A 12003-nucleotide genomic window follows, 5' to 3' on the forward strand; every position below is an offset into this window, starting at 1 on the left:
CCAAACAATGGTCTGTCCCACCTTTTGAACCTTTCAGCTCCATTGTATCATTAACTAATTCTGTCACAATCACATTCATCATGCTTTTAGAATCCTAGTCATTCCTTTGCCGTGTATACATGCAAACAGATTTTTGCACATATGTGCAAAAAACGTAACTTTTTCTAAACAGATATTTTACCAATGACCTAAATACTTTCTCTTCATTCTTTTCTCTTGTCCCTTCCATCTGTTCATGTCACCTAGCAGAATATCCCCCCATCCATTTATTCAGAATGTTGCACACTGAATATATTCATCAATTCTGCAAGATCAGACCATTTTCACTCAGATCCATTACAATCTATCCCTTTAGTTTAATTTTACAGACCCACAATATATCTATATTTCTTTGATAACTCATGCTTTTACCATTTACTCTGTAGACCTTGCCAGTTGCAAACCTCCATATGCCACGATCATCATAAGATGGGCCCATAGTTATTGACCTCCTTTGCCCATAATGGTTTTGCTTAATTGAGGCTTTCACAAATGCTTTCTAGTAAGACAGAGACAATATATAGACTAGGTTGCCAGCTTTGGTCAAATTGTGTTATTTGCAGCACTCCCTATTTAACAGTCCAGACAGCTCTGGTCAGTGTTGGCAGTGTTTTCACAATATGCTATAATGCATCCAGCTCCCAGTTTGACCACTTTTAATCCTAGCATGCTCCTAGTTTTTTATGCAAGGGAAGATCTCTGATCTAGAGAATATCTTGTAAGCCGATATACTGTCGCTCGCATCCAACCAGCTAGGAGGTATATACATATAAATAATCAGGAACCTTGAGAGAAATAAGCATGAACTGTTATGGAAGCAAAGAGGGCTGAAACAGTCTTTAAGTCCTGGGAAACAAGATAGTCTTCAGAAGAGATTCAGTCAGGATCCTTCCTGATTCAGTGGGATATGAGAGGGAGAGAAGATGAAGCACAATCAGGCTTGCAAGATCGTGTTATTATAGCCTATCTCAATAAAGTATAGTACAAGTCTTCTTCTGGAGTCTGTTTCCTGATTTGGTCTTCCATGAAGGGCTGAGCATACAGTGTACGGCCACATACCCAGGATACTAATGATAATTTGGGGGTCATAGTGATAATTTTCACAACCCACAACAGCAACCATGTGAAGTATGTTGGGCTGAGAGAGGGTAACTGCTTCAAAGAATGATCTTTCATGACTGAGGATGGACTAGAACTGAATTTCCCCACTCCTGGTCCAGTGCTATCCCCACAACACTGGTTTCACATTGGCTTATGTAATCAACTAATTATCAGCCATCAAGTCAGTGTGGATTCTTAGCAACCACAGAGATTTTCTCCAGGAAGATCTGTCTTTGACCTGGCCCTTCAGGTCTTCCAGTTAATTAATAACTATTTAATTGTACTTCTATAAAAGGAGATAATTGCTGTGGACAGGTCACAATGTTAGTGAAAAGGTGACATCTTTCTCAGACCAGGAAGCATAAAGAAAACCAGCAAAATGATAAAAACAAAAAAGACAGCATTCCATCCAACATAGCTTGGAATTCCCTCCCCCTCTTCATGGGAGTGAGTTAGGAAGCATCATTTTGCATGCTGAATGTGAATCTGACCCAGAAAAGGTGGTTCTCTACTATTTTAAAATAGTTTGAAGCAATACATGAAAATCAAAGGCTCCATTTAGCCTCAGCAGACCACTGACAATGGTTAGAATGGAAATCTTAATTGTCCTTTTTAAGGTATTACTAATGCCCTTTTCTTGTAAGGTGGAAAATGTGCCTTTAAAGGGGCAAGATTGTACTAGTTCAGTGACCCCCTGCCATAAATTTTGTTCTTTTTAAAAAATGTAATCTTATTCCTTTTTTTTTAGCTCAGTAATTCAGTGAGCTCTACATAGCAGAAAAGAGCTGAATGTCTGTTTTTGCTTCTGACTCACTTCAAAACCTTTTTTTAAGTAAAAACTAAACTTCCATTTTCTATTACTAGTAAGACTTCACTTCAGGAACAAAAAGCAGAACAATATTGGCAAAGCTACACATTCTGATAGTTTTCCAAGCTCCAGAGAAGGAAGTAGAAGACATAATTTAGTTTTTAGTCTGGAAGACGGTGCCTCTCGGCTTAAACCTCCTAGGATCTTTTAATTCTCTGTCAAAACAATTTTGAGGAAATTGCCCTGCTCACAACACAAGCCATTTATCTGGGTTTATTCTGGGGGATGGGTGGGGGAAAGCTACACAGACTTTGCATTTTATAGCTAGGAGTTGACTCGCACAACAAATGTTTTGACTGTTACTTCAGCTACCCTGTCAAAACATTGAATTCCCTTTTGCTCTTCCTAAATGAGTGGGAAGGAAACAGTTTTCCAGGGTGGACAACTTAAGACTGTAAAAAGAAAGTCCTGTGAACCATGTCCCACCATGTCTCAGAAAATCAGGATCAGCAAGGACAGCTTTCAGAATTGACCCCTGGGGAACAAGAATGGAAAAAGCATATAACCATTTTTAAGGTTTCCTATACTTGCCACAGTACTGGGGAATATCTGGAAGAGGATGCATTTCCCCAGTAATAATATTTTATAAATATAAATTGTGTCAGTTGAGATGGGTCTTATAGCTCATTTAGTCCAATTTAGTGCTGTAATCTGCTTCCATTGTAGAAGTAAAGCAGTCCACTTGACTGAAGGTGCACAGTAGAACCATCCACTTTTTAAGGCTTTCCCATGCTGTAGCTTTCAGTTGCTTATCTCCTTGCATGAAGTAGCTGAAAGTGAAGCCAGCATAAGAAATCCCATTGTGGATTCCACTCCCTCCTTCACCCTGGCCACAATGATGTCCAGGTCCTCTGTCTGGCCTGTAGTTTACACAGCACGCAGCTGGTGGGTTCCCATTCTTTTTTTCACCTCTCTCCCCTGCAAGGAAAGTAAGTGCCAATTGCTTTCTCTTCTATGGTGGTCTGGTGGGGGGAAAAAAAGAGAAGTTTTCTTCAGTTCCTCCTGTCACTGGGGCGGAATGGGTAATTTGGCAGATGTTTGACTCTCATTTTCTCATTTGTGTCTTCCTGGAGGGCTTTCTCTAAACAAGTTATTGGCCATCTTCAAATAGAACAATGGTGAAGACAGACTTTGGATCTCGTTTAGCATCTTCTTAGGTTTTGAGGGTGTTTTTTTTTTTTTGAGCATCATCAGTGACAGGCGTGGCATAAATTATACAGCACATCATTAAAACATAGAATTATATTCCACAAGCTGTTGTAATAGCTACTAATTTGAACAGATTTAAAGAGGGACTAAATAAATCCAGAGGAGAAAGCTATCAGTAGCAATTAGTCAGGATGGCTTTGTAATTTGTCCTAGAGCAGAGGTGGTACAATTGCAACTGCTAGGAACATGGTGGAAAGAAATTATTGTATTGATGTTCTAGTTGAGGGCATCCTCTGGTTGAGGATATCAAAACTATGCTTATCTTTCTTATATCTGGTTAATGCATGTTCTCTGAACTATCAAAGGAAAAATTAGCTGCACATTTCCGTTCAACAAACCACTTCTTTCACAAATGGAGCAGTAACCTCCCTCCCTGTTTCTTCTTTCTTTCCTGGAATTTGACCCTTCCTTCCTTCCTTCCTTCCCTCCCTCCCTTCTTTCATGGAATTTGAGTTAGTTTCTTCCCTCTCTTCCCTTCCTTCCATCCTTCCCTCCCACCACAAGACAATAAATTCTTTCTCATGGTGGTTTAGAAATAAGATTTAGCCTTCTTTCTTGCCCCTGATCTGTTCTGTGGAACAGTGCTGGAGATATTCTTTCCCTGTTATATTTAATTGCCTCAGTATTGCATGGGCTTCATTTTGTGACTGATAAAACTACTGGGTGCAAATATCCCAGGTAATGTGTAGATCAAAGCTGAATGGTTGGCAGCCTCCAACCTCATTTAGCCCAAAGAAAAGGTCCCCAAATAGCAAAGAGAAGCAGGCAAATTGGATTTTACACTCCAGAACATACACACTGAGGGGTTCCTCAAGCAGATAATCATTAGCAGCACTTCAGTGATTTGCAACATTCTCCTTCCAATGTGGTTATAGCAACCTCTCTGTTTTATTTTTGCAACCTTAGTGATACCTACTCCGTTTTTGTAAGAATATCAGTTAAGAATCTCTTGTTGTTTGAGAAGCCACCAAAGTCCAAAAAGTTTTTAATCAACTCAAGAGCAAAAAGAACAAGCAGGAGGAGAAGGAGAGAGAAAACAGCCCCCTTTTCAATCTCCCCTGGGTCATCTTGTAAGCCATTGTTTCAGGTGGATTGTCATACTGGTCCAAATGTATTAGCTTTTTCCTGAGTATGCATCATTATATTTTCAGCAGTCACTATAACATTGTGGAAAGTAAACATATTTTGTGAAGGAGGAAAGCTGGAGACCACTGATGCTGGAAAATGGTGTTCTTTGCAAAACGCCCAAAACCTGGGGTGAGATTTTTCCATTGCACTTCAATATGGTACACAGACTTCTCTGAAATCAGCTTCTGCTGACTTTATTAACACATACGTATAGTTTTCTGCTTCTTAGAAACGGTCTGCCACTTTCCTTGTTTGTTTAAACTTCCTAATCTAGCCTACTATCCTGGGTCTTTCACTAGCAAAGGAATAGTACACTGGGTGGACTGCAAGTGAACTGATGCTTTGTAGCCAAGAGGATGTGTGATGCATGTAAAAAGGGGACAGGCTTTGATCATGAAGCTTTGGATGACTTCTTGATTTTTTTGAACTCCCTCTGCCTCCAACAGATGCTCCTGATTCTTCTAATATGCTTAGGGTAGCTCTTATTTATCCAAAACTCTCATGACCCAGTTTTTCAGACACCACAACTCTCTGAGCCATCTCCCCATTTATATATATATATATATATATATATATATATATATATATATATATATATATATATTTCTATAGTTTAGAATGTTGAGATTGTGCTGATCTTGAATGCAGTGGTATGTGTTTATTGATTAGTTTAGCATATATATATATATATTAAAAAATCAGATTTTATGTTATGGAACTAAGATATTAAATATTAAAAAAGGGACAGCTAGAAAAAGAGCAGACAAGGTTCCTGAAGTAACTCAGGCCACACATGTAGAGACACAGACACATTAAAAATGCCTACAACTGAAAAACCTGGGCATGAAGAAGCCCTTTAGATGATGGTGTAAAAAAAAAAGAAATGAGATTTGATGCCAGAGAAGACATCAAAGGGCAAGAGTGTTGCACCATCCAAAGCACCACTTTGGATGGTCAGAAAATCTGAGGGAGAAACCCCAAGATGTTAATTAATTCATAACACTTAATTAAGATTCAACTATGTGGAATTACACTTGGAATTTTAAGCCTGACACATGGCCATTTCAAATGTCAGGGGATAACAAAAGTTGACCGTCTGTTGCCTAAGGAACATTTCTTTCTACCAGTCAAAAAAGTGAAATGGCTAACAAAATAAGTCATTGTGTGGTCTAAAAGGAGGCTCACTTTGCTTATTTAATCTGGAATATAAAATCCTAGGGTTGGAAGAGACCTTGAAGGCTTCTATAATGGAAGTCTTTTGGATGGTTCCATGGAACAGGTACTCTGGTGTCACAGATTTCCGCCCCCCCCCCCAATCTCCTTCAGTAGTAATAGGAATTGTCGTCATCATCATCATCATCATCATCATCATCATCTATTCCCACCTTTCCTCCAGTCACTCAAGGCAGCTCACAACTCTATTAGTGGGCTGAGCTGAGAGAAAGTGATTGGTCCATGGTTACCCAATGACCATCTATAGCTAAGGGTGGACATGAACCTTGGTTTCCACCACTACACCACATCGACAGTTTGATGGAGCATAAATTACTTTATTTTCTTCACCAAAGTGTTGGGATTAAGTAAAATTCATACAGAAGGAGGATAAGATTCTCATCCTCTTACTTTTGTTACAAAATGACCAGTAAGTATAGAAGGACATATTCCTTTCATTGGACAACTGGCCCTGCCACAGACTCCACCTTGCAGATTTATATACTTCAATTAAGTCGCAAAGTCAGAAGGCATCAGGAGGGAATTTCATCTGTGGCATTTCCCCCCTCCAAATCAAGAAGTAGGAGCATCCAAGGAAGCATTTCCCCATAAATTGCTCTGGTAGAAGATTTTGCAAGATTGCCACAGTAAAATCTATGGCAGGATGAATGCTAACAAAATATTAAAATGCTAAGTGCTTCCATTAGTTAATGGTATAGCTCAGAGCACTGGCTACCAAGCTAAGGAGATACATTAGAGAAGCAGAGGCCAAGAAGATGAATGCCCTGTTTGCCAAAGAACCATCCAAGGTGTACTCCCAACTGCAGGGCAACAATGCAGTAACCGCAGAACCACCAACAGCATAAACTGAACAGTACTGGAAGAACATATGGGGGAAAGAGAAGACACATAACACCAGTGCAAAGTGGCTGCAGGACCTGAGAACAGACCACAGCAATCTCCCAGAACAGGAACCAGTCACCATCACAGCTGCAGATGTCCAACAGTGGGTCAAGAACATGAAGACCTGGAGACCACCTGGCCCCGACATGATCCACACCTACTGGCTAAAGAAACTAACATCAGTGCATGAATACACTAGCAGCAGGCTCCCACCCAGACTGGCTGACACAAGGCAGGACTGTGCTGATCATGAAAGACCTCAACAAGGGAACAACACCATCCAACTACCGGCCAATAACCTGCCTCCCCACAACATGGAAAGTCCTATCAGGCTTCAAGCTGTAGGACCATATAGGCCAGTACATAGGCACAGCTCAGAAGGGCATTGGGAAGAACACTAGAGGCTCCAAACACCAGTTGCTCATAGATAGAACAGTCGCCCGAGACTCAAGGTCTAGACAGACCAATCTGAGCACAGCCTGGACTGACTACAGGAAAGCCTATGACTCAATGCCACATACATGGATCTGTGAATGCCTGGCACTATACAGAGTCAACAGGACACTCAGGACCTTCCTCAAGAACTCAATGGGACTGTGGAAGACAACATTGAAAGTCAACTCAAGGCAGCTGGCACAAGTGGCCATCAAGTGTGGCATATACTAAGGTGATGCACTGTCCCCACTGCTGTTCTGCATGGGTTTGAACCCCCTCAGCCAGATTATCACAAGAACTGGATACGGATACAAATTCGAGAGTGGAACTACCATCAGCCACCTCCTCTACGTGGATGACTTCAAGCTGTACGCTAAGAGTGAATGAGATATCGACTCACTGATCCACCTGACATGGATCTACAGGGAGGACATTGGGATGTCATTCAGACTGGAGAAGTGTGGCTGGATGGCAGTAAAGAGAGGAAGGTAGTTAAGACTGATGGGGTGGAACTACCAGCAGGCCACATAGCAGACATACAGACCAGCTACAAGTACCTTGGTATCCCACAGTCACATGGGAACCATGATGAGGAGGCAAGGAAGACAGCAACAACCAAGTACCACCAAAGGATAAGACAGGTCCTGAAGAGCCAGCTCAATGGGAAGAACAAGATCCATGCCATCAACATGTATGCCCTGCCAGTCATCAGATACCCTGCCAGTATAGCGAGCTGGCCAAAGAAGGACATGGAGGCTGCCCATGTGAAGACCTGGAAGCTCCTCACAATGTATGGAGGCTTCCACCCCAATTCCAGCACCCAGAGACTGTATACCAGGTGGAAAGAGGGAAGGCAGGGTCTGGTGAGTGTCAAAGCCACTGTCCTGGATGAGACCCAGAACACCCAGGAGTACATCTGTAAGATGGCCCCTAAAGATGAGCTGTTGAGAGAATGCCTGAGGCTTCCAGATCCAGACAGGCAGGTCTTGGCCAATCAACCAGACATCGTAGTAGTAGACAAGGACCAGAAAACAGCGGTGGTGATAGATATAGCAGTGCCAAGTGACAGCAACATCAGGAAGAAGGAGCATAAAAAGCTGGAGAAGCTGGAGAAGTCCCAGGGCCTGAAGGAGGAACTAGAGAAGATGTGTAAAGTGAAGGCCAAAGAGGTCCCCGTGGTGGTAGGAGCACTTGGGACTGTGACTCCCAAGCTGGGAGAGGGGCTCCAACAGATCCCAGGAGCAACATCAGAGCTCTCCGTCCAGTAGAGTGCAGTGCTAGGAACAGCTGAGATCCTGCGCAGAACCCTCAAACTCCCAGGCCCCTGGTGGAGGACCCGAGGTTGAGGAAGACACACACCACCCATAGGGGTGAGAAGGGAATTTATATATATGCATTTCTTTCTTTTCTTTCTTTTGTTTTAAAAGCTGGGCATGCTTATATCATCCTGAGCTCTTGAGGTTCCATCTATTCTCCTGAACTTTCTGGAATGACCAAGAAAACCAATTTCTACATGGAAAGAACAGGACGTGTCTATAGAAATGTACCTTCTAGCTTTTGCAAGTAGAAAAGGTTTTGTTGGATGAAAAGAGAAAAGTCTAAATCAATATGGTTCAGTATAATAACAGTTACCAGGGTGACTGCAAATTGTGTGTGTGTGTGTGTGTGCGTGTTAGGATGGCAGCTGCAACGACTTATAAAAAAGATTGAGACCTTTATCATGTGACTGTAAATAACACTTTGATTTTTTTGACAACCCCCCCCCACTCCATGGATGCCCCTGAAAGTTTTATATACATCTACGTATAGCAAGTGGGATATTTAGTTTTCGCCTACCTTAACCCTAATGAAATCACTAGTTTTATTTATTGGAGAAGTGATGTTGTACAAATCATTTCAGGGGGAACTGGGGCATTGCCCAATTTAACCCCTGCATTATGGTTTGGTCCCATGCAGTAGCCTGGTGCCTGGAGGAGCAGCAGTTCATTGGCAGCAATAGTACAGAGCGGTCCTGGAAAACTTTCAGAAGGCCCCCAGCGTTCATTAAGCATGCAATCTTCCCAACGATTATGCTTCTGTCTGATCTCCGCGTGAGCCTTTCCTGAAATATAAATAAATAAATAAAAATATATTGAAAATAAATAAGGAAAGGAAAATAAAATACTGCATGCGATAACAAGGAAGGGTGTCGGCCTATTAGGAAAGCAGCTCCTAGAGGTGACAGCTTTATGACACAAGCCTTGGCCTTATTTGCAGTAACTCATTTTATGTATAGTGTTTCATATTGGTGAAGCCAAAGGGCTACATCTCCTGCTGATTTACTCCCACCCATAAGGAGGATGGGAGCCTCTAAGAGGGCAGAAAATAAGTCTGCTGATTAGAACAGTAAATTAGGGCAAGACAGAAATGGGGTGGGTGGAACAGCAGATTCTGCAGGCCTGCATAAACATTTCATGCTGTTTTGCCATGTTCCTTTGCTTCCCTATAAACTGTGTGCTTAGAGTCTTTTTAATCCCATAATAAAAGCTTTCTTCCCCTTTTCTCATCTTCCTCCCATTCGGCTTGATTTATGCCTCCCTCCTTTGGCCACCAAAGTTTTTCTTTGCAGTAAGGTGCTGCTTTTTTTTTTAAGACTCACGTATTCTTTTTAAAATTAACCCCCCCCCCCCAAAAAAAAAAAAAAGGAAAGGAAAGGATTAGGGAGATTATGAATGTAGAGAAAATGCAAGGTGATTTGGTTTTGGTTTTGTGTGGTGAGTGTGTGAGAAAATCTAGGGTGAGATAGCAGGCTTAACTTGGGCAGTAGAATATTTGAAGGGAAATCCATGGCTTTTTCTAGGTTTTGCCCAAATATGGTGGAAAGTTGGGTTGACTCAGAGGAAGGGGAGGAGAATACTAAGCTGTTAAGAAAAGGTATCTGGGTCTGGGGAAAGTAGAAAGCATGAAAAGGAACTTGATTGTGTTAGGTATAAGTTGAAGTAGAGAGGGGCTTTGACAGAGTTTCAAGAAGTTGTTATAATACCCTAACTGTTAAAGTATACCACAAGACTCCCCGTGGCTTTTGTTTCCTGACCTTGCTTACCTTGAAGGGCTGACACCAACAGAGAAAAACCAATGTGTGATGATTTTTAATGGAAGCCATGAGTTTGCCTAAAATCTAGTGAAATTTGTTCAAGCCTAAAGCATGGGTTCCTAGTAGCTTACGTGATTGGAATATAGTTCTCAACAAACATTAAACAAATAAGTTCAATAACTGATTCTCGAGCATCTCTCACTGTTCACCATGCCTGATAAGATTATTCAGAGCAATAATTTAGCAACCTCTGATGTGCTAGAATTTCCCCAATTCTTGCTTAAAGTGATGGCCAGGAGATGACTGAAGGGATATACAGAATTTGATGCTGCTCATCCCTGTCAAAATGTTTCTGGTGCTTGAATCTATTTCACTGCTTTTATGGCAACAAACATATTATTCAAAATACAAAACAAAGGTTCTTCTTCTTTCATACTGTAGAAACAGCTAACTAAAATGTGAGTCCTTTTTGTTCTACCTTTGGTTTATTAAGGTTTGCTTTCTATGAGTAGAAGAATTCCATGGGATTTGGGAAATGGACAGGGGGGGGAAAGTCATATGAGGAAGTGTTGTATCACTTCTCTGCTGTCATGAACTGTAATAATGGAAAGCTGAGAACATGTCATGAGTAAGGATGGCGAGCAGGGGGCTCCCATCCAGACTGTCAAGCGCATGCGTAGCACTGAGGAATTAGGTAGCCGTTCAAAGAGACACACATCGGGACCGCCTTAACCTTTGGGGTTTATATGGCTGGGTTTTTCCCACGCTTCTTCAGGTTGTTAGGATTCCTGTTAAGTACTAGCAATAAATATTAGAGACCAGTTCATTGTCTCAATGTGTTTCCTGGTTGTTAGGACAGAACATGGGAGATAGTCAGGGCCAAGAACCAAAATGGTTGAGATGCCAGGGTTGACATTAAAAGAAGTTGCCTTTTTCTGGCAACAGCTGAATTAGGAAAATGGGAACAGATCAAGAAACTTTGTACAGGCAGATTACTAAGTATCCAAACACCATGAGCTGGATTTTCTTCCCTCTCATTGATCTCAGACATTGGACATTCTGGAAGATGTAAGACCATCATGAAACTGGTTGATTCTTGCATCTTTGCTGTATCAATTACGTATAGAAATAAAAAATCATGATGTATCCTGTCTGTCCTCCATCCCATTCAGCTTTAACCATCCATAACACAGAAGAGCAGGTATATATGAAAGTTGGCTGTCATCAGAAAAAAGGTGGAACTTGAAAGTGGACTGGTTCACACATCACTCTCAGCCAAAAGAGTCTGATTTGGGCTTAGCATAACACAAACTGATTGTTTTCCAAGGCAACCTAATATTTCACAGTCTTTACACATTTTTATCGAGAAAAATAAACTTACCACACTCCTCTTATGTATTTCCAGGGATCCCCTTTGTGTGATGAACATGAATTTCACTGAATTCATATGAATTGGGATGCTTTCCTTCACAGTCAGTCCTATAATTTTATTTGATCTTATTTCTGAAATTTATAGTATATCCATATTTTCCCCAGGAAGTGTAGGTGGCATATATGGGGGCCTCCTTTCATTCTTATACCCACAGCACAAACTCTGTGAGGTAGGTGGGATTGAGAGTCACCCAGTTCATCTTTTGTATTTGAGGGTGGACTAGAGCCTGGGTCCCCCAGATCCTTGTCCAGCACCTTCACCACTGCACCCCACTGACCCTTGGACTGAGAGACACGGACTGGCCCACTGTCTACTAAGAAGCATCCATGGCTGAGGAGGGCCTGGAACCCAAATCTCTCTGCTCTGAGCCCCAGACCTTCACCAATAGACCACACAGGCTGTTAAGAGAGGGTGACTGGCCCAAAGTCACCCAGTGAAGTTTTTTGGGCTGAGGGAGGACTAGAACCTGGCTTTCCCCAGTCTTTAATTCAACACCATAACCAGTGTGCCACATCATCCCCCATTATTTTCACAGCTTCAGTATCTTCTTAAAGGCAAGCTAGACTGCTCGCCACCAAAACCTTTGAAACTCCAAATGCTAAA

This window comes from Candoia aspera, chromosome 2, assembly GCF_035149785.1.
Source record: "Candoia aspera isolate rCanAsp1 chromosome 2, rCanAsp1.hap2, whole genome shotgun sequence".
Taxonomy (NCBI): Eukaryota; Metazoa; Chordata; class Lepidosauria; order Squamata; family Boidae; genus Candoia; species Candoia aspera.